This window comes from Lissotriton vulgaris, chromosome 3_1, assembly GCF_964263255.1.
Source record: "Lissotriton vulgaris chromosome 3_1, aLisVul1.2, whole genome shotgun sequence".
In the NCBI taxonomy this organism is placed as follows: domain Eukaryota; kingdom Metazoa; phylum Chordata; class Amphibia; order Caudata; family Salamandridae; genus Lissotriton; species Lissotriton vulgaris.
The window spans coordinates 1571345072-1571367339 of NC_141689.1; positions in this window are offsets into that span (position 1 = coordinate 1571345072).

Genomic DNA, 22268 nt, shown 5'->3' on the forward strand with positions numbered 1-22268 from the left:
AGAATTGTTGATGTTTGTTATTAATGTAATACATGTTGACATTAGCGTGTGCTGGGGAAGCCAATTGTTTTATACAAACTGGGTGATTTTGGTAGTCCAACCTCAAAGCACCCCACATAAATACGTTTAAAACAACTTGCAGGTGCACTTCTGTAGAGCTCCACAGAACTTTCTGCAAACCTCACCAGCGCTAGCATATCCCATCTCCCTTAAACCCAGAGTGACTAAAAGGGCTTGCTGGCTTACCCTGTTCTGAAGTCTCAGGGACATCAAAGATCTCCTGGAACGCTGCAACAGCACCTAGACTCTGCCACCTGTGAGTCCTGCCTTGCCAAGTATTGCCAATCCAGTTCTGGGCCCTGGACTTGACTTTTCCTCTGTTGACCCAGCAGTCTCTATCCATTGTTGACTTTGCGCTGATTGGAACCGACGCATCTTCTTTAATGCCAACACAGTGCTGCATTGAAAACATTGCTTTGATGGACTGTGCGGCTTCACGACGACGGACTGCATGACTTGACGACAGCGCATCACCTGCATCGCAAAGGGGTTTGCCTACAGGGCTTTGCAGCCAACTACACGGATTGGAACATATGTATCGCCTACATCTAGGGGATCGATGACTATGCAATGCCTCCTCTGCTCCTTGCATTGGTTCCTGGGATGCCGATGCATCCTCCATCCAAGGTACTTTCTCAGCGGGCCAAGACTGGTACAAGTATTCGACCCGCTCTCCACCACAGTCAGTCTGAACTCTGGATTTACCCCGGTCAAGCATGACCAGATATCTCAGGATGGTGCTTTAAGACTCCAAGTACTATATTTTAAAATAATCTTTAAAAAATCATAAATCCGATCCTACTTATTGAATTTTTGTTGTTTTGGTCTTGTTTTTCTCATAAAAATATAATCTATTTTTCTAACCCAGCGTGGAGTTTATAATAGTGGTGTTTTCATTGTGTGACTGTGTGTTGTGTTGCAAAAATACTTTACACATTGCCTCTTTGGATAAGCCTGACTGCTCTGTGCCAAGCTACCAGAGGGTGAGCACAGGTTATATTTTAGAGTGTACCGAGCTTACGCTGACTAGAGTGGTGGTCCCTACTTGGACAAGCTGCATACCTCTGCCAACTAGAGACCCCATTTCTAACACGTTGCACACAGGCATCTCAATAAAGTCCATCTGCATCCTGTTGAATGGACCACTGATCTTCCTATGTGGCTCAGTATCACTGCATTTCTTTTCCCTTTGCAGGGGTGGCTCCACCATTTGAGCGGAAGAGCGTCCACCCACTGGAATGACCCCAGAGAGAAAAATAAAAGGCTAATGAAGTTAATTCATTACCATTTTATTTTTGTTCACCCCACCCTGAACTGAGCGTCAGGACCGGGGCAGAGCTGCTGCTGACTGGAGAGAGCAGGGCAATTTTAATTTAAAGTGCACATGTCTTTTTGACCATCCATCTTGCGATGGCTAGTCACACTGGGTACTTTGAACCTCTCTAACCTAGCTGTCTTAAGACAGCTAGGTTAGAGAAACCCAAAGCCTCCAGAGCGCTGTGGAGTGCCGAGTGAGGCCACTCCCACCAATCCTGGCAGTGCTCTCATACTTGTGTGGGCAGCGCTAGGATTGTTTTGGGAGTTTAGAGCCTGCCTGCCTCAAGGTGAGACGACCATTGAGGAGGACATTGCGTCGTGCTTGCAGGCAAGTGCTTTTAATTTTGTTTTTGTTTTTTTAATGTCCCACCCACACTACCACCCTCTGAAAATGCCAGCCTCCACTGTCCCTGTTCATCTGTTGACACACAAGACATCTGTGACACAATCCTCCAGCCATCAATCAGAATCTCTGATTGAGCCAAGTCTGTCAAAACAGTATGACCATGGCATCTTTCCCTACAAGAGGGGGACCATGATAATGTCTAGCCATTGTGGGCAACAGACTTTCTGGCAACACAGGTCTTCCAACTGTTGAAACCCAAATGTCATCATCTCTTTTGACACAACCTGCTCTGACCGAGCCTTGCTATTTTGCCTCTTGCACTTCTACCTGTAATCTCTTAACTTTCTCCCATGTATCAGCTGTCTTTAACAAAAGGTTGTAATTGGTCTCATCTGTAGTTTCATTGGAATATTCACCGTTGAATGTGCTAGCCCCATGGCCACAGTATCGTGTAACTTTGTCAGCGTATCTTTTGCCAACTGTCTCATAATCATCTCCACTGCGGTGTGCAGAACATTAGTCAACTGAAACCTGAGCAGGCAACTGTAATGCTTCAAGTAGCCTCATTACAAATGGGAGAGCCTGAAGAAGTCATAAATCCCCAAAGACATCAAAGCCATACTGACGATCAATGAAAATCATCACTTTCAGCTGTTTAGAGACACTGCATGCCCTAGTAAGAGCGATCTATTCAGCCACTTGTGTGGATATTACTCCTTGAAGCCAGGAAGCTTTGACTAAACCTGAGGCAGTGTAAACTGCATATGCAACTCTCAGATTTCCTTCTTTGTATTGCAGGCAGGACTCAGCAACAAACCGTATGAAATCCAACTAGGTGCAAAGTTCAGTGAAATCGAGAGTCTTGCACCTTGTTCTTCTACGTCCCACCTAGCATCGGCACAAGTATGCACTGCCTTTTGGACTTTTCCCTGATATTTTTCTTTTTGCCCAACATGAGCTGCACACTTCCAAGCATTACGTGCTTTGTACTGTATGGGCCTTGGAGGCTGCTTCATTTCGTTCAATACCCTTTTCAAATTTTCAATAATTCTCATATTAAATGTTCCTTAGCATGGAAAACAATGCACCTTCTTTCTTTTTGATGATTCAGCCAAATACATGTGTGAAGGCCCACATTTATGGCCGCATAATGACCTGGCATTTCTTCAGGTGGTGCCTCTTCTAAATCTTCAACAGATATTTTTACATCTACCCTCACTAGATTTCATATAGCCTTATGGAGTTTCATTTTTCAAGAATAATGTCAGCAATCACAAATAGAATTGTGTTTCAAACCAGGAAATAACTCTTCACCCACAATTCTCATTCAACGTCAACAACAAATAACACCACAGCACTCCATGACGTAGTCAACCAATAACAGCAAGGCTCATCACCAACTGACCAACCTTAGTGCGGCACACTGTAAAACCTTTCTTACTCCTCGCAGCGGCTTACCTTCCTTTATAATTTTTCTTGAGTGTTGTCATACAAGCACAATACCAAACGCAAAGCAATTCAACAACTTTCTCTGCTTTACAAAAGAATCAACAGTATTCACTCACACAAGAAATGGTCCAAAGCTACACTTTATGGCCCACTGGTACTCAAATTAAACCTCACACAGCGGAGAATCACTTGGATTGGCGTCACTTCTACTTGTGCACTAGGATACACTATACCAACCACACCTTATTCTTACACAAAGATAAATGTCCCTATCTCACTTGTGCCATCGTCAATGTCTCATGGAGAGCGACACAAAACTTAGAACACAATCACAATACAGTGTTTTCTACACTGATAACGTATTACTATTCTGGCATCTTGGGATATGTCCTGCCCGATAATGACTTCAACTTCTCTGCATTAAGCGCCACACTCACACAACTCAAAGCATTACTGCATCGCACCACACAATCTCTGCAGAACACCACTAGCTAGACATAAGCAATTACAACTCGCAACCCTATTGATGCTCACCCCTCTGTTGTCACAACTCTCTCCCAAACTGCTGAAATTCTGTCAGACCTCCGAATCAAGACATAGGCTTCAGGGGTTCGGATTGGGTTTGGGTAAGTCCAGAATGTAATACTCTAACTGCCTTTGCTTCAGTAACTAACCATCAGACAATGATATAATCGGAGAGCCGCAGGAAATTAATTACCACCTCTCTCTTCCGATGAATCTTTTTAGTTGACTGATAGGCTAAGGGAGTGAGCAATGATAAGCAATTCAACTTTCATGTAGCCCATTTGGCCACACAGAGGACAATGAATTAGTAGGTGAAGTTTAGTGGGTTTTATTACAAACTAATAATCAATGCAGTATATACGCAGATCAAAACCATATTGTACAGATACAAAATTAGGACTCGCAAGCTGAAATGTCAAAATAGATTCAGACTCGATAACATAAGACATACAATGAACGTGTCACAGCAATACAAGTACTTTGAAATAGAAATTGGTGTTCCTTCAACAAAACTCAGATCCTTCTTCCTAAACATAAATAGATTGTAAAGTCATCTAACAGAAGTTCTGAATCTAAACTACAAGTGGTTGTAAGAAAAAGTCATCAGAAAATTCAGAAATGCAGGAAGGTGTCAGCATAATGAAGACTCCTGTAAATGTCTCCTAAATTGGGAGTAGGTGTATAGGAGACCTCTCAAAGTCAAAAGGGATCTGCTCTAACTTCTAACAGTCTGAATGTTAATTAAAACAAACAGAGACTTCAGCAACAATCATATCTCTTTCCCACATCACCAGAAACCCAATTATTTCTTCTCCTCACGGTATGCATCTTACAACATCACCAGACATTCCCATCCCACAGAAACTGGACAGATGCTGTAACCTTGAACCTCCCTTCGTTACTGATACATGATGAATAGGAGGCTTCATCTACTTATTAGATCTTCACATTCTTGCCAAGATTTCCCTTCTCAGGGCTTACTATCAAGAAACTAATGCAGATAACAATACTCCTTTTCTCTAGCTAATGAAACCTTAAGAGGGCACCTGCAAAAGAAAGAACACCGAAACCATGCAAAATACATTTCAAAATTAAGGCCTTGGTCAAAATAATGTGCACTTCGAGTATGTGATTATACATGCACGTATAAACTCTGAATAAATGCAAAACATGAATAAACTAATTCAAGGTTACGTTATATGTGCATTGTACTTAAATGCAGTAGGTATGAATGAGCACCAGTTTACACGTCTACAAGTTCTACAAAACTTTGCAGCCAAACCTATATGTAATAAAGGCAAGTTCGTTTCTGCCTCGGACTGCCTAAGAAAACTTAATTGGCTGCCTATGCGCCAAAGGTCTGTTTTTAAGCTGCTCTGCCATGCTCACTGGGCCCTCTATAAAACTGGCCCCATCATCCTCCAGGGAAAGATTGAACTCTATGTCCCTACTAGGAACCTACGCTCCCTGCAGTCCGCCCTAGCAAGAACTAAGCGCATATACAAAGCTAGGACTGGTGGACGCTTATTTTCCTATCTGGCTGCAAAGAAATGGAATGAGGTTCCCCTTGATTTAAGGCTAACCACCAATTACCTCCTGTTCCGAAAGAATTTAAAAACCCACTTATTCCCCAAATGTTGATGTTCATCTCAGTACAGCTCGCAGTAGTCTCAGTACTGGTGTAAGCGCCTTGATATCCCTCTGGATGAGTGTTGCGCTCTACAAATACCACAAATAAATAAATATAACTTGAAAACAACTGTAAATGTGAATAATTATGACAAGTCTCCATGTTTAAGCCAAACATTAGTATACAAGTATATGAATGGCTAGTTTCTACAGTGAATACACCTCAATAATGCGTTTACATGCTTTACTTAACATTAATAAAAGACGCACAAGATATGTGGTGTCAAGCGCATGCAATATTGCACTATTGTGACTTGTAAGAGTGGAGTCTAAATTGCTCTGTTCCATTCACCCCTCTGATGGCGACAAGTGTAAATGTGAATAAGAATGACAAGATCCATGTTTAAGCTAAACATTAGCATATACACGTAAATGAATCTCTAGTTTTTACAGTGCATTCACTTAAAAAATGTGTTTAAGTGCTTCACTTAATAAAGTTAAGACACACAAGGGATATAGTGTAAATTGCACATAAATATTGTGGTATTGTGATGTGTAAGGGTAGAGTCTAAATTGCGCTGCTCCACAGATTTCAGACAGGGGCATCTCCTCCCCTTGAGCAAAGGAGCGTCACCCCCACTTATATCCCCCTAAAAGCCCCAGAGATGAAAAATAAAATGGTAATTTAGTACCATTTTATTTTTCATCCTCCCGTTCTGAGCCAAAGATCAGGAGTGGGCAGAGCCGCTGCTGAGTGACAGCAGCAGGGAGGAGGCTGGGCTGGCTAATGCACTGTTTAAAGTGCGCATATCTTTTTGACCGGTCCTCTTGAGAAGGCCAGCCAGATATGCACACTTTAAACATCTCTAGCTGGGTTAGAGAAAGCCAAAGATTCGCGAGCACTGTGGGGCACTGAGTGAGACCACTCCCACGATCCTATAACTGCTCTCATGCTAGTGAAAACAGCGCTAGGATTGGTGAAGAGAGTTGCAGCATCCTGTTCCTGTGGGAATCAGTGAAAGAATAGCTCAGGCATAGAGGACGTCATGTTTGGTAAGTCTTTTAATTTTTAATTTATTTTTGTGCATGCCTACCTCACTCCTAGATGCCAGCCGCCACTTGTTTCAGACAGTATTCCTGAGACCTAGAAGACCTGTTGCTTGGCACCAAGACCTACCCAGATTAGATGGATTAGATGTAGAAGCTAGGTAAACCCACGTTAAGGGAGATGGCTTGGATGTCACAAGTTGTCAGTAGCCTAACACCAGTCTGCCTCTATCTAGACCCACCATGTGGGCCCACCATAGTAGCATGCCAGGCACACACCTGCACTAGAACCAGGTGTGTGACGACATTGCTATCCTTTACAGTGTGTAGTGAGAGGCCCTCTTAGCCTGCCTGGCTCTGCAGTACCAGGAACCACACCCAAAAGTGCCACAGTGTCCCCACAGACACTCTGAGCATGGCAGAAGTTAGCAGGACCCAGAAACCATGTGGCACAGAGAGCAGCCACACAGTTAAGGTAACATAACTCTCAATCATACGCAGCAGCTGCGATTATGAAAGCAAAACTGCTTCTGTGGCAGGAGATTAGAGCAGCAAGAACTTTCTGCGACAGAATCTTCTAAGTACTAGAGGATTCCATCAGTGTGAGCTTACAACTTATTCAGGGGCACCTTCTCAGCCCTTGAGGACTCCAGAGATTTTAGCATTTTTCCACAAGTCTCTTATCAGTGACGTTTGGTTCCAGTCGTGAAGGCTTCTATAAACGTCTTGTTAGTGACTTTGAGACCATTTCAGCTTCCTCCAGCAGTGCCTCCTCGACACTGCAGCACTCTTGCAGGGTGACCTTTTTCAGTGGCTTGTCGGTGTTTCTCAGAACTATAGAATTTCACTTTCAATGCCAGGCAGGATCCACTTTTTTCAACAGTCCCACAAAACATTAGTGTGGACTATTATTCCTTTGCTAAGAAATGCCAGAAACCGGTCCCCGGTAGCTTGTTTCCTTCCCAGTGAAAGAATTGGCTTGGTAGTTTGGTTTGCCCTGTTCCCATGATACACTGGGCCAGGGACAGACTAATTTGCATATAGCCAGGTTCTGAGCCGGGATGGTGCAGTGAGCTAAAAAACAGTGTTGGATTAAGCCCTGATCTCTTGACTGGGTGAGAGTATTCTGCTTAATTCAGAAACTCTGTCCATCACCACCCCCAGTTGTTTAATTATTTTGTCCACCATAAGCGTGGAAGGGTATACTCAGACGTGAGTCCCTAGCTCATTGCACAATCAGGATTCAAGCAAGCCGGGCAGAAGACGGCTGACATGCCAGAAACCGGTCCCCGGTAGCTTGTTTCCTTCCCAGTGAAAGAATTGGCTTGGTAGTTTGGTTTGCCCTGTTCCCATGATACACTGGGCCAGGGACAGACTAATTTGCATATAGCCAGGTTCTGAGCTGGGATGGTGCAGTGAGCTAAAAAACAGTGTTGGATTAAGCCCTGATCTCTTGACTGGGTGAGAGTATTCTGCTTAATTCAGAAACTCTGTCCATCACCACCCCCTGTTGTTTAATTATTTAGAAGTAATAGGTTGCACAACTTTCTTTTCTTATTTTATTTAAAAACCCTGTGATTTTTTTTTAATTTTTATGCATATTTATAGTGACTTGCGAATTTCAGTAGTGAGGCCTTTGGCAAGTTGGGATTTGTTGGCACTAACTTCTCAAAGCCATCGCTGGCCTTCCCTACCCAGAATGTTAGTGTCTCTTACCCTCATATATGCTGCTGCATGTTTACACTGCTTGGTTCACCCATCACTTGACTTTTGCCCCAGTGAATGCATAATAAAGCAAATATGCATACCTATCCGTATTCTTTTTATGGACCACTGTTAAAACATGACATCCTGCAATGTAAACGTTTTCAAGTGGCCAGACCTTGCCAGCACACTCTTTGCAAATACCAGATGGCCTTGCTTAACAAATATTAGTAAAAGAAAATGGCGTCAGAAAAGGACCACCGGGCTGGGCCGGCTGATCTATTCCCGTAACCATTGTAGCAGCCATAAATAATGCTCAGTTTCCGGCTCTGACCTGTGTCTTCATCGCTCTGTGGTCTTTGAGAATACCTAGCCTTTGCAACACCGAGTTCCATTCTATCCCTCTGCTTTTGCATATCAAAGAGTTTGGAATTTGTATTTTGTTTTTTTACCAAAGAAAAGTTCGTTCCAAGCAAGGATTTCGAACTTGCTTTCAAACATGATCTTGCCACATGGCCCAGTGGGGTAAGGAGGGGGCGCGGGGGTGCTAGCCAGTGCTTAATTTATGCCAGTGGTTGCAGGCCCTAAACACATTTATTTAAGGGTGCTGGGCTTATCTGTCATCATTAGCATTGCGAGAGGAAGGCAGAGAAGGAAGAAAGAAGGAGGAAAGCAAATATAAGAAAAACATTGATACTTGGCCAATTAAGAAGTTTATTAGTTTTTAAAATGTAACCCAGTAACTTAAGGATGCCATCCCATGAATGATTTCTCAAGAGATCTTAAAAACACAGCTGACATAATCAAACAAACATTCTAGAATGCCTAATTTTGGTGATTGTTAGAGGAGGGATCTTTGCCAAATAGTCTGCATTGGATGGCACCCTTAATTTGGCCTTTTCACTTCAGTTCTTTCAGATTTCTGACTGATGTCCCTCTAGCTGCCAGTTGAGCATTTGATGCATATTGAGAACATGTAGCATAATCTTGCTCAGCAGCTGCTCCTCCTTTCAAAATGTACATGCTTTGTGAATTAGCATTACGCATCATTAGAATGCCTTGAAGGTGCTACATCACAGTTATTTTCAGTTTGAAGCAGTGAAGAGGATAATTATTACTTCTGATTTGTGCTCCCGGTCTTCCGTTTTCAGAGATTTCTTTTTTACAAATGAAAACATAGGGAAACATCTGTTTCCCTGTGTTTATATATATTTAAAAAATGAAAAATACAGAAATTGGATCTTTTAAGCGTCTCTCCATGCTATCAATCATGGCTGGCAGTCGAATAGATATGCATAATGACAGCATTCAGAGTTTTTAAAAAGGGAAGCTTAAATAGTTACAGATGTGCTGTTTCTGTAATCAAAATGCTTGTGGGGAGCATTGCTTTATTGTACGTGACAACTTAGCACAATCAAATCCTACGAGTTAAATACCTGAATGTTGCGTAACTTACGACTTTGGTGTATCTATAGATGGTGTGCTTCCCGCCCAGGGGTGTCACAGGTGAACTTGGTTCAATGCACCAGTGATGAATGTGAAAGACAAGTTATTGTAGCTCCACAAAACACTATTCAAGTGTAATTGACATAGCAGTAGTGCTTTTGGGTTACTAACAATCCCATAAAAGGGATCGGGGCACAGTGAAACCAGCAACAACCTTATTTCATTATTCAATTCAATTCAATTCACTTCAAATCTTTTATTCGTTTAACCGTTTTGTTAAACATAAAAAGTACATCACATATAGACATTGCATCATAAAATCACAGTTACTATTAATACACCTAAAAGTATAAAAGTTAGAGAGATACATTGTCCGAGAAGGTACAATTTTAAAATATTTACAACGATAATACAGATGTCCATGTATTCAAAAGAAATTCGGTTACAACGTTTTACGAATGGTTATACATGATTTCAGGAAGAGAGTTAAGCTCTTTGCCACATACTGTGAATCAAGATGTTGCAGAGCTAAAAAGGCCGGGCGACAGGTCCTCAACCCCATTTGACGCAGCAGTGGTAAAACCCAGCGCTTGCGTGTTTCTGCGTAGTAATGACAAAACAGTACTATATGCATAGTTGATTGGGAGGAGACCTTGTCGCAAGGACATTTATCAAGGTCACGGGACCAATTTAGGATTCTAGGAAAGGTAACTAATCTAAAAAAGAGGTTAAAGCGTAACCTAGTTAATAGATATTTTTCATAGTTGGAAACATGGTACGATAAATATGGCTGAGTTCCTAGAGACACCTGAACCATCAAAATATTTACATTTGATTGCTTGGATATTTCATTACACAAACGAAGTTCCCTTAGGTGGGTAAGACAATGGTGCTTCAAGGTTTTTCTACTCATCTCGGTGATGGATGAAGGCTCGATGGTGTACTGTAAAAGGTCAAGATCCTTCAGGAATTTGACTACGTAGTTCAACCATGGGATGTTTTTCCAAGCCGACATCTCAAGACATTCTAAGATAAGTGCACGGGTAAGATGACATTGTGGCTTTGTCCATATGCGATGCCATAGGAGCACTGGTTGGCATTTTATGTAGTCTGTTAAGTAATCGATTCCAAGTTCTATGTGGCAGCCATATGTGGGGGCGCTCCGTGGAAGGGCCAAGAGGTACCTTAAAAAGCCATTCTGAATTTTTTGCAGTTCGTCAGTGTTTGCGTATCCCCATACCCCGGCTCCGTATGTAGCAATGCTCAAGCATTTAGCTTGATGGATTTTAAGCAGTACTGGGGGAGATGGTTTACCCATTTTTCTGGAAAAAGACACGAGGGCAGAAGTTGCTCGTTGATAGAGCAATCTCCTGGTGACCATCGCCCTTTTCCAGGTCAGCTTGTCATCTACTAGGATGCCCAGGTAGGGGTATTCCCTAACGCGTTCCAGTTTTGAGTGCTCGATACAAAGATGTTTAGAGCTTTTTATCTTGGGCCCAGATTGCATGACAAAGGTCTTGGTCTTATTGACCTTTAGCCCAAGTGAGAGCATGAAATTGCAATATTTATCAAGCTGCTTCTGGAGTTGTACTAAGGACCTAGCAAGGAGTACGGAGTCATCAGCGTAAAGAAGTGCTGGAATTGGGCGACTGTTGATAGTGGGTAGATCCTGGCACCCCTCTAGCATGGCTACTTCCAAGCCATTAGTGTATAAGTTAAATAGGAGGGGGGCAAGGACACAACCCTGCCTTACTCCACGGTTTACTGGAAAAGAGGGCGTTAACTCCCCAGCCGTACCAAATCTTACGCGGGCCGAGGCGTTAGTATAAAGCTCGCGCAAGAATCTGATAAGGGGTGGGTCGACGCCCAACTTGTCCAAGATGGACCACAGCATGGCATGGCTTACACAATCGAACGCCGCACTAAGGTCGACGTAGACCATAAATAAATTGCCCCCTTTTACTCCAACATACTTCCCAATTAGAAGTGAAAGGTTTAGAGCCTGTTCAACAGTGCCCAACCCCTCCCGGAATCCGTACTGCAGGTCTGTTATGATGTTCTTTTCTGCCGCCCAGTCCTGTAGACGATCCAGGATTAGGCGACCCGCAACCTTACCCAACGAGTCCAGGAGGGAGATAGGCCTGTAGCAGGTAGGGTTATTTCTCTCGCCTTTTTTAAAAATTGGGAGCAGTATGGAGGAGGACCAAGAGTCCAGTAGACCGTCTTTTAACGCTGCAGCAATTAGTTGGGTTATTAGCGGGGACCATAAATCTATATTTAGAAGAAAAATATCTAATGGTGCACCATCGGGACCAGGGGCCTTTCCACATTTAGAAGTTGATAGTGCTCTTTTAACCTCTCCAAGGGAGAAGTTCAAGTCAATTGGGTACACCCCTTTATCGAGGGTCCCCAGCACTGGGTTGGAAGTTACAGCACAATCCGTTGGGGTGTTGCTAAAGATTTTGGAAAAGTGTGCCACCCACTCGTCTGAGGATACGGCGACATCCAGGTGCTGATGCGAATTACCCTCGCTTAGGAAGGGAGATTTTACTATTTTCCAAAATAGGGAGGTGTCATTGCTGGTACAACTCTCGTGTAGTTGAGCCCAGAGGTCATTTTTATGGTCTCTCTTACAGCTTATTTGGGCCTGCTTGTAATTAGATCTTAACAGGGCTATTTTTGTTTGGTCTCTTACTGGATTGTGAAGCTCCTTTTTTAGGGCATTTAAAGCTTTTCGACAAGCCGTATTAAACCAGCCAGGTTCAGTGTGACAGCCTGATTTTCGGGTGCGTGAAAGAACCTTCTGTATAACTTTCAGAATTTCTCCAAAACTAGAAATGATATCCGATGGGGAGGATGACTCGTTCAAACATATGTTTATCCAGGGTGAAGCTTTAGAGATCACTGAACCAGATGTTTCTAGTGGGTCTATCCTTGACCATTTCACTGAATAGCCGTTAGTTTTTGCCATGGACAGTGATTTTTGAGTTAGTAAGCTATTTTTTATAAGGTTAGACGCCCTCGTAGGCAGCTTTAGCTCTATTGTAATGGGAAAATGATCACCTGAAATTTCTGTTCCTGTATTAAACTTAATAACAGTACCCTTTAAAGAACTTGAACAAAGTATAAAATCTATGGTACTAAAACAACCCCTGCCGTGGAAAGTAGACCTGAATTCCACAGGAGGGTCGGTGAGTTCATTGGCATATATCAATTCCAGTGACATTAAAGTAACATTAAGAGAGTCACCCACTAAGGAGTGCGTAAAATGTGACAAAGGGCATTCATTTTCATCTAAAAGGCCACAATCAGAATTCTTATAACGAGAACACAACTGTACATTGAAATCCCCTCCCCAGATTACATTCCAAGTGGCTGATGCATACTTTGCGCTTTGTTCGTCTATACAGTGTGAAATTTCAGAGACTATTCTTATGCACTCTGTCGGTGGGAGATTATTATAAAAATTAATCAAACTATATGTTGTACCATTTTTAAAAATGATCAATAAAATTTGGTAACAGGGAGTGTTGCACAGAAGGGAAATATTCCTTACTTCTAACTTGTTGGATATATATACAACAAGACCCCCCTTGGGTCTGCCATGTGTAGAAGGACTAGCGGAAGAGTGGAACGTTAAATACCCTTGAATGTGGAGTGGATCGGTGGTCCAAGTCTCTTGGAAACACATTATTTCATGGGAGGTGACAAAAGCCAACCATGATGCCGATAGCATTCTGGGTCGCAGACCAGCCACGTTCCAGAATAACATAGGCAAGGTGGGAATCAGTGTTTGGCCAATTTTAGATGATGGACCAGTCATAGATGATGACCCTCCATTTTGGGACAGGTTTCGTCGTATTGCTGGGAGGTCAAGATTAGGAGATGGCAACAAACTTTCTTGATTATTATCACTCAGGTTGACAGGATGGAGCTGACAACCGGCGTGATTAGAAATGTGAATATCCAGTGGATCAATCGACGTGTCCATTATTACAGAGGGCATTATTGTAGTTGGCAAATGAATCGGTGCGAGTGCCGGTACAGGAGAGTCAATTTGTGTGGGAGGGGAAGGGCCCGGGGTGGTGGAGAGCCCACCAGGCAGATCAGTTACTGTTGGTGGTCAGTCCACCATTTCCAGGCAGTCATACCTATTGTACGTGGGGACGCCACTCCAATCCGACAGGGGCATGGGGTTTCTACCTCCTTGACCCTGCCAGTTTGACCGATCCGAGTTTCTAAACCTAGTCCCCACCTGAGTCCAATTCCACTCCAAGGATGGTGCAGGATAGTGGGCTGGAGGGTAGAAGAAAGCTAGCCTTTTAGTTCCTATGCCATCGGAAGATGTTTGCTCATCCCTTGGACAAATGTGCTCTGCAGTTTGGGGATCTTCGAAAGTTATTATAATGCAGTCGCCTTGGATGGTTTTTTGCTCCTTCCCTATCCAGGGGACTCTGCGAACTGAAATAATGTTGTTATTTGAAAATGGAGGAAATGGTCGATTTATCGTTAACCAATGGAGTACCTTATTTTTTAATGACCATCCGGGTTCCTCAGAGTTGATATGCAACGCTGGAACCCCGGTCATGATAACTACATATGGTGTTGCTTCTGGAGGGAGGTGAACAGGACGGAATGATTTGTGCCTTATATTATAAGCCGCGTTCTTAATGGCTGGTGGATTAGATGGGTAGCGTGTCTTTGGTACAGTGGGTTTGTTAGTCGGTTGGGCTGGCGGCCCGGGCAGAGAGGGAATAATAGCTTTTTTATTTACAGCATGATTAACTGGTGTTTGCTGTGATGAACTTGCAATTGTATGGGCAGGAGTGTGAGTAGAAGAGTGGTGAGCTACCGCTGTGGTAGTTACCACTTTGGGAATTTGTCGAGTTTGTTGAGGTAGAGGGGCTCCTGAGTTCGTCAAGTTTGGTTTAGGCTGTTGGGATACAAGGACAGCAGAGGTAGAAGACGTAGGTTTCTTAGATTTTATATCAGATGTTAAGGTTGCTAGTAGCTTTTCGATCTTAGATAACGCCAATTTAACAGGTTTAAGATGACTTTTAATTATTGCCTCGAATGAAGCTAGGATATGGGGGTCTAGCTCCGGGAGAACCCGCCCATTACCTATATTACCGTTTGAAACAGTAATAGGATGGTCGGAAGGAGGATTAATTATTTCCGACGTTATTAAGGTGGTAGACTGTTGGCGGATTTCAGATTGGATCAGGGGTTGAGCTAATGTAGGAGAATCATCGATCAATTGAAACGGGGAGGGCTGTTGTGAATCATTATTGATTAGTATAGGGTTATTGGGAACTTTCTTACCCTGTCTCTTTTTCGGTATAGCACCTTCTTGCTGTCCCCTAACCATGGGGGATTGAGGGATCTCCTCCGTGTTGGAAAAAAGGATGGGTGTTCTCTCAATCGAACGAGAGGGATGGGGTGAGGGGAGTTGGGATACTTGTGTGATAGACAGATCTATGGATACTGATAGATCCACTATTCCTGGAACTGACGGGGTCTCATGATGTAAATCAGGGAGTGGGAGACGTTGCGGGGTTACAGCAGCAGCCAGTAGGCCTAATGACGAACGCCTTGCTGCTGCTAAGTCTTGAGAGACCCTTCTCTCTAACAAAAGAACACCCTGGTTAATGGCGTCATTGGCCTTTGCAATGAATTGGTCTATTGGACCTACAATCTGCGCAACGTGCGCGGCTTTGCTGTTTCTTGTTACTCTGGGAGACATGTTGGTGAAATACACAGTAAAGAATTACAGAGCAGAAATAATGAAAACAGTCCAACAGAAAGACGTAAAAATACTAATGAAGTAAGTTGCGAAATTTTCTTTTTTGGGCAATCAAGACGTTGTTAATAAGGTGGCCCAGTCCAGTCTTACCAGGCTGTAACGGGCTAGAACGGGCCCGCCCTTGGCCCGGGCTTCGCCCGGCGTCCCGCGAGACGGGGGTGACACGCTATTTCTGCGCCTCCTGGCGCGCAGATGGCGCGGCCTGCGCCGCTTTGATTGCTGGGGATTGTAGTTGTAAAGATCCCCCCTCGCACCGCACTCCACTCGGCTGCGTGACTCAGGATATCAGGAGAGTCGGGCAGCGGGAGGCGGGAGGACAGGCAGCCAAGGGTTGATGGGCTCTGAAAGTTACAACGGCTCAAGGCAGGTAGGCGGCGAGATTTTCCACTTCTGGACAGCTTCCCCCCCTCGACCGGGGTGACGCGCTATTTCTGCGCCTCCTGGCGCGCAGATGGCGCGGCCTGCGCCGCTTTGATTGCTGGGGATTGTAGTTGTAAAGATCCCCCCTCGCACCGCACTCCACTCGGCTGCGTGACTCAGGATATCAGGAGAGTCGGGCAGCGGGAGGCGGGAGGACAGGCAGCCAAGGGTTGATGGGCTCTGAAAGTTACAACGGCTCAAGGCAGGTAGGCGGCGAGATTTTCCACTTCTGGACTATTCACAGTATCACACACACCGCACTAAGAAGCTTGAACAATTTTAAGTTGGAAGTATTTATTACTACAGTACCAATCTGTTTCTCAGGACATCTAAAACAACTACACAGAATATTTTAAATACAGTGACGAGACACATTGTAAATAACAAGGCTAAAAATTAAATTTTCAGCATTGTTCAAATGTCATTTAAAATGTTATCTAGAACCTAACACCCTAACGTCTACTTCTATGCACTATACTATGAGAGTATGAAAGGCAGAGCAAATTGCAGTCCAGAGTTTTTTAGGGAGAAGAGATGCACTGCATACCTTGTTCATAGCAAAGGCTGTGTTTATAAGTGAAGGTTCCCCACAAAGGTCGAACACCCACTGCTGTAGCAGTCCATTGGTCTTCCTTAGGGACTTAGCTTTCTCAACTTGAGTCAAAATGTATCATCTGCGAAGTGTAAAGTGTGCTGACAGCAGATAATTCCATCTCTGGCAGAATCTCCGGCGATAATCTGGGCATTGCACCTCTCCTGACAAGTGGTACATTGACAGTCTTTATATACTAAGGGAAATATTTATAAAATGATGATGCAAGTTGTCAAATCACCTTGCTGCACTGCCCTTCATTACAGGAAAAGTGCAGGAATTAGCTATATTTAAAAGAATGTGGTGCATTCTTTTCTTTGTCCCTGCGCTGGCACCATTTTGGCTGCCTAGCACCAACTCAGGCACCATTGCACCATGGTGCAAGGGTGCCTGCATTGTTAGGAGGATTGTTTTTCTGCAGGAAAGGGCACCTTCATGAACAAAGAAATCACCTGAGGCATTACCCTCTTTCTATGTGTGCTGCAGAATGCAGCACACGGATCACTACGGATCACTGACACAATATCGATGTCAAAAATATCGATATACAAAAATATTGAGTAACAAATATAGAATGCCAAGATATCAAATTCCTATCTCCAAACAGGTAAGTACAAAAATATTGAATCAAAAATATCAATGTAAAAAATATAGTCAAAATATCTACTTTTTTAAATTGTTAAAAGTAAGTTAAAATTGATAAAATAATAAATATACCTAACTTAAAAATACTTAAAATACTTAAAAAACATTAAAACTAATAGATAATTAATATAATAAATATATATATATATATATGTGAACAAGGCTCCGTTGAGCCGAAACGTCTGTGACACTTTCTGCTTGAATAAAGTTTGAAGTACCTCGAGGTCCGTGTCCGGTGTCTTGTTTTGCTGGCTGGAAAAGCAGCGTGTGCTGGAGTGATACGGAGTTCACGATATATATATATATATATATATATATATATATATATATATATATATATATATATATATATATATATATATATATATATATATATATATATATATATATATATATATATATACATAGTATTAATAATAAAATATACAATATATTTACCATAGGATAGCAAGAGGGTTAAATTTACTATTACCACTCCAGTAAGTGCAACAGTAGAAAAAGCATTGGATAGCGTAGCAGTAAACATTACTATTCCCACTCCAGTGAGTGCAACAGTAGGTAAAGCGTTGGATAGCGGGAGGGTAAGAATTACTATTCCCACTCCAAAGAGTGCAACAGTAGGGAAAGCATTGGATAGCATAGGGGTAAAAATTACTATTCCGACTCCAGAGACTGCAACAGTAGTGAAAGCGTTGGATAGAGTAGGGATAACAATTACTATTCCCACTCCACAGAGTGCAACAGTAGGGAAAGCGTTGGATAGCGTAGGCATAAAAATTACTATTCCCAGTCCAGTGAGTGCAACAGTAGGGAAAACGTTGGATAGCGGGAGGGTAAAAATTACTATTCCCACTCCAGTGAGTGCAACAGTAAGGAAAGCGCTGGATAGGGTAGGGGTTAAAATTACTATTTCCACTCAAGAGAGTGCAACAGTAGGGAAAGCGTTGGATAGCAGAAGGGTAAAAATTACTTTTCCTACTCCAGTGAGTGCAACAGTAGGGAAAGCGTTGTATAGCGTAGAGGTTAAAATTACTATTCCCACTCCAATGAGTGCAACAGTAGGGAAAGCGTTGGATAGCGTGAGAGTAAAAATTACTATTCCCACTCCAATGAGTGCAACAGTAGGGAAAACCTTGGATACCGTAGGGGTGAAAATAACTATTCCCACTCCAGTGAGTGCAAGAGTAGGGAAAACGTTTGGATACCGTAGGGGTTACAATTAATATTCCCACTCCAGAGAGTGCAACAGTAGGGAAAGCGTTGGATAGCGTAGGGATAAAAAATACTATTCCCACTCCAATGAGTGCAACAGTAGGGAAAGCGTTGGATAGCGTAGGGGTAAAAATTACTATTCCCAATCCTGAGAGTGCAACAGAAGGGAACATATATACTTCATATATGAATGAAAATTTATTAAAAATTAATACAAATTACATTTTTTTTAACATAATTATTAGCTTTTTTATAATAAATTAATTAATTTCTAGAAAAATAACCAATACATGAATTAAAAAATGTAAATATTTATAATTAAATTACTTCCCACCCTATTCCCCTATAAACCCACAACCAACTACTGAAAATAAATTAATATAATTAACATGATTAACATTTAATCAATTATTTAAAATGAATTACCAATTATATTTTAATTACTTACCAATTATTAATTAATTACAATTAATTAATTACCAATTAATAATTAATTAAAAACTATTTTCAAATTAAATACCAATACATAAAAAACATATTTAATTAATTTTATTTTAATTACCTACCACCCTATTCCCCTATAAACTCACAACCCGCAATAGAAAATAAATTAATATAATTAACATAATTATCAATTAACCAGTTAATTTTAATTAATTATCAATTTATTTTTAATTATTTACCAATTAAAAAATAATTAACAATTATTTTAAAATTAATACCAATAAACAAATTAACATATTTAAATAATTATAATTAAATTACTTCCCACCCTATTACCCTATAAACCCACAACCCGCTACTGATTTAAACTACGCAAAAATAAAATACCATAAAATTAATTAATTAAAATATATTATAAAATAAATATACTCTTTTCACACATATAGTAACATAAAAAACACTTCAAAAATGTGTTATTAACTTACTTACCTATAATTCGATATTTTTGTTGTCTATATTCTGTCCATTTGATATTTTGTCCATTCTATATTTTTGAATCGATATTAATGCTATTCTAGTCGATATTTTTGTAGTCTATATTATGTCCAGTCGATATTGTGTCCATTCTATATTTTTGAATCGATATTAATGTAAGTTGAAATAAAAAACTCGATATTTTGACTCTATACCGCAGCACACACAGAAAGAGGAAGTAACAAGAAGAAATTAAGATATTTCTGTTTGTTGCGCCTTACATGGGAAGGTGTAGCATTTTGGCACATTCCCACTTTTGGTAAATCTGGGAATGCGTCAAAAACCATGGATGTTGCAGGGGAACACCCACGCGAACCCCATAGAATGCCTCCATTGTGTATAGTAACGTAATGCAGCAGTTTGCGCGCTGTTGCCTTACTCCAGATTTACAAAGCCACTCAGGGTCACTGAAGGTTGCCTTGCATGGTTTCAAAAATCTTATTTTGGTTGATGCAACTCCCCTTATACATGTGGCCTTAAATCTTAACATAGATTATGTATATCAATTTATGCATCTCAGACGTTTCCTTATGAACATATAAGGAAAAGGACATAAATTCAGGCTACATTACTTGGGTTATGTCTGTATGTGTTCTGATTTGGCCTTAACATTGTGAGAAGTAGACATTTGACACAGTCGAATGTCGCATTAGATATTGTATCTATGTCATTGCTCGAAGAACTTCACACTATCACAGTTCCTAGAAGTGGGGCGTGGCTAACCGCTAAACATGGCGGACGTGTTTTAGCTGAGCTCAGGCCGGGCCTATTATCCTGCCAAATACACAACATTGCGAGGCCATCCCAAGTCACACACTGACACCAGCTAAATGAGGCTCATGAACGGACAGAAGAAGAGAAAAGAGCTCTGATCCCAGTGCGAGGAATCGCGCTGACTGTGCCGGGCCCCGGGGGAAGCACAGTCGCAGACTAGTCTTCCCCCGGGGTCTTTCGCGCACTGATAGGACATGCAGGGGAAGGGGAGGAGTTAGGGGGTGGGTATAAGGCGCAGGGGAGGATGGGAACTTCCTCTTCCTGTGCCTGGCACCATCGGGAGGGTTAGCGAAAGGGAGCTTAGAATAGTGGTGGAGTGAGTTTAGGAGTAGTTAGCGAGTCGGGCCTGGGGTTCGTCTTGTGGCGTCGTGGGCTGTTCACCGGCAGCAGAGTTGCGTATACGCCTGAAGTGTACTGTTTGGCGGCATGTCGGGCGTCTCGTCCGAGGAGGTCCGGGCGGCCCTGTTGTTGCTGGCCCGCGCGGGCAGGGAGGACCTGTTACAGCCAGGTGTGTTGGGTCAAGCGTGAGTGGGGGCCACGAGGGGCACGCGCGCGGCCTCGGCCGGAGTGAAGGCAGCGGTTGTTGCGTGCCAGGACGACGAGCCAGGCACACACGGGCAGGAGACGGAGCGGAGGGGAGACGGAGCGCCCAGAGACTCGGCGAGGGGTGGGAAGCGCAAGAGCCTGCCCCCGCAAGTCTTCCCTCCGCTCGATTTCCTGCCCGGGGCCTCTGGGGCAGTAGCAAGGGGCGCGGTCCCCTCATGCAGCAGCTGCAGCAGGTACAGGAGTCGGAGGGCGAAGATGGGGGGGTGGAACAGGGGGACCGCCCTGCAGTTGCCCCACAGGACACCTTGGGAGCTGGTGGGGAGGCGGTGGACCCCGAGGAGGGGAAGCACGTGGAGGACCTCTCCACGGGACAGGACCTTAGAGAGGGGGCTGCGACAGGGGACATGGGGCAATGGGACGATGCACCCATTGATTTGTCCACCAGCTCCAGGGCGCCCACCCCTGCCCCGTCGGGGCGAGAGGCGGACAGGGGGACCAACTGGTCAAGGAGGGTCAGCTGTCCCTGTTCCCCTGGGTGCCTGGGGGGGGTGGGCACCGGGGCCAGTTCATGGGGGTTTCTTCCCTCTGGGGGCAGAATTTTTTGGCTACTGCCCGCCCCAGCCCCCGCAGATTTGGGGCTCTATGTCTTGGGAGGACAGGGCCAGGGAGCAGCGGATCCTGGAGCAGATCCGGGAGGTCAGGTGGGCGGAGCAGACCATGGCCAGGGTAGGGGCAGTGTGGGGGTCAGAGTTAGAAGGGCCTCCTACCAAAAACCTCGGAGGAGGAGCGGGAGGCAGAGTTGGAGTAGGCGCAGAGGCGCGTGAGGGCCAAGAAAATGGTGGATGAGTCCCCAAAGGACAGGATGGCAGGTGTAGGGACGGCCAAGATGGCTTTGAGGCCCAATGGTGCTGGGGCCCGCTCAGGCTGGAGCGACCTGAGGGGCAGGAGGGATACCGCGCCGGCGGCGGTCGGCAGAGCCCAGGGGTGCCTGGCGGGGCACAAGACGGCCCCGAAACGCAGGACTGAAGCAGCAGGGAAGTCTGCGGCGGCTGTCCCTCCTCCGAGGGTTCGGGCTCCGGCGGCGCGTGTTGAGTCTGGAACTCGTGCGTCTGGGAGTGTGCAGAAGGGTGTGAAGAGGGCAGTGAAAGAGGTTGTGAGTGCGCATGTGGATGTTGAACCGGTGCTTGAATTGGATTATGGTGATGAGAGTGAAGAGCTGGAAGAGGGGGAGGTGCGGTATGACGCAGAGGTCTCCGGGGGTGCAGCGGACAAAGGACCACTTGGTGTTTTGCAGACCCCGATGGCGACGAAAAACAAGACCAGGGCAGCGGCGGTCCAGGTCGCGGCGCCCAGAGGAAGGCCCAGGGAGCGGCCCACAGAAGTCGCAGGTGAGGGATCCTGGTGGGCAGCCTGGGATGACGGTCCCCGAGGGGGGAGAAAGAGGACGTGCAGGTCGGTGGGTGTGGGGGATGGTTCAGTTCGGGAGTGGGAGAAGCCATCGGGCATTCCACCTATGGAAGGTGAGAAGGTGGACGGTAAGTCGGTGACTACGGGGGTACAGTCTGACAAAGGGGACGGTAAGGAAGAAAAAGGGGTGACGCTGCCAAAGAAACTCCCCTATATGGGATTGGCGATGCCCTTGGGTTCACATCTTTCCGAAAAGGTCAGGGCCCGAATTTGGAGGCACGAATTCGTGGATGTGTTCAAGTTACTCCATAGAGAGGTACAGGCCAAGGAAGGCTCGAAAGAGGAAGAGTGGGAGCTGACTAGGCGAC